Source organism: Myotis davidii, unplaced genomic scaffold (genome assembly GCF_000327345.1).
Source record: "Myotis davidii unplaced genomic scaffold, ASM32734v1 scaffold266, whole genome shotgun sequence".
Classification (NCBI taxonomy): Eukaryota; Metazoa; Chordata; class Mammalia; order Chiroptera; family Vespertilionidae; genus Myotis; species Myotis davidii.
The window spans coordinates 5,253,204-5,254,234 of NW_006300032.1; positions in this window are offsets into that span (position 1 = coordinate 5,253,204).

The following is a 1,031-nucleotide window of genomic DNA, read 5'->3' on the forward strand; positions in this document are numbered from 1 at the left end:
CCTCTGTTCTTCTCTGGCCGGCTCAGACGTCTGTGTTTAACACTCATAATGTCTCGTTAGAATGAGAGCTTCTGTAGAGGCAGATAACTGGATTACTGATATTTGTCCCTTGATCTTCATATTTGTACTTAATAAGTGCTTGTTAAATGCCTGCCTGAATGAGCTGAAGGAAGACAAGGAGAGAAGGAGGGAGGAAGAAAGAAGGATCTAGTAAACATCTCCCTTGGCAATTAGCAGAGAGCAGAGCTCTAAGGCAGTTGGCATTAGTGGGAAAGAGGGTGAGAGGCAATAGTTTAGAGTTTGGGGGACCATATAATGTGCTAGTGCTGTGGGTGGGTTGTGGGAGAAGCATTGGAGTCAACTAAAGTGACCAAAAAAGGGGTACAGAAAGAAGTTAAATTTGGTCCTAAAAGCAAGTTTTGCTAGTTAACAACTTTGCCTGTCATTTGCCCAACTCAGAAAAAAAAAATAACAATAATTGCATAATCCTTAATAGTTAAAAAAAATGATATTAGGGAAAACAACATAAGGTTTCCCTGCCAGGAAGCTACATGTGCATCATTTAACAAAACCATTTCCAAGGTTCTTATGTGTATAGTCTTGTTTATTCAAAATCACTGTTTTGGAAAAAATAAGTCCTATGTAGAGGTGCCTATTCAGGCTAATCGAAAGCATGTAGTTTTGTGGGTTTAAATAACTCTTAACTCTATTATTCTAGAAAATGTGTTCTTCACTTAGTTACCTACATTCTTATCTCCTCTATGCATGTCAATTTTGACAATTATGATTACAGAAGGTAATAATCACTATAGAACCTGTGTTCTATAAATAGACATTTAATTACCCTTGCCAGTTACTTATCTATACTAGCTATCCTGAATAAATTCATTTGTCATCATTTTCTGTTTGATGAATACTATTAAAAAAAATATGTAGTTAGTGACAACCTTCAACAAAAACCAGTCCATTTAGTTGCTCTCTAGAGTAATAATTATGTTTCTGGCATTCTATGTGCTTTCTTCGGTGATGCT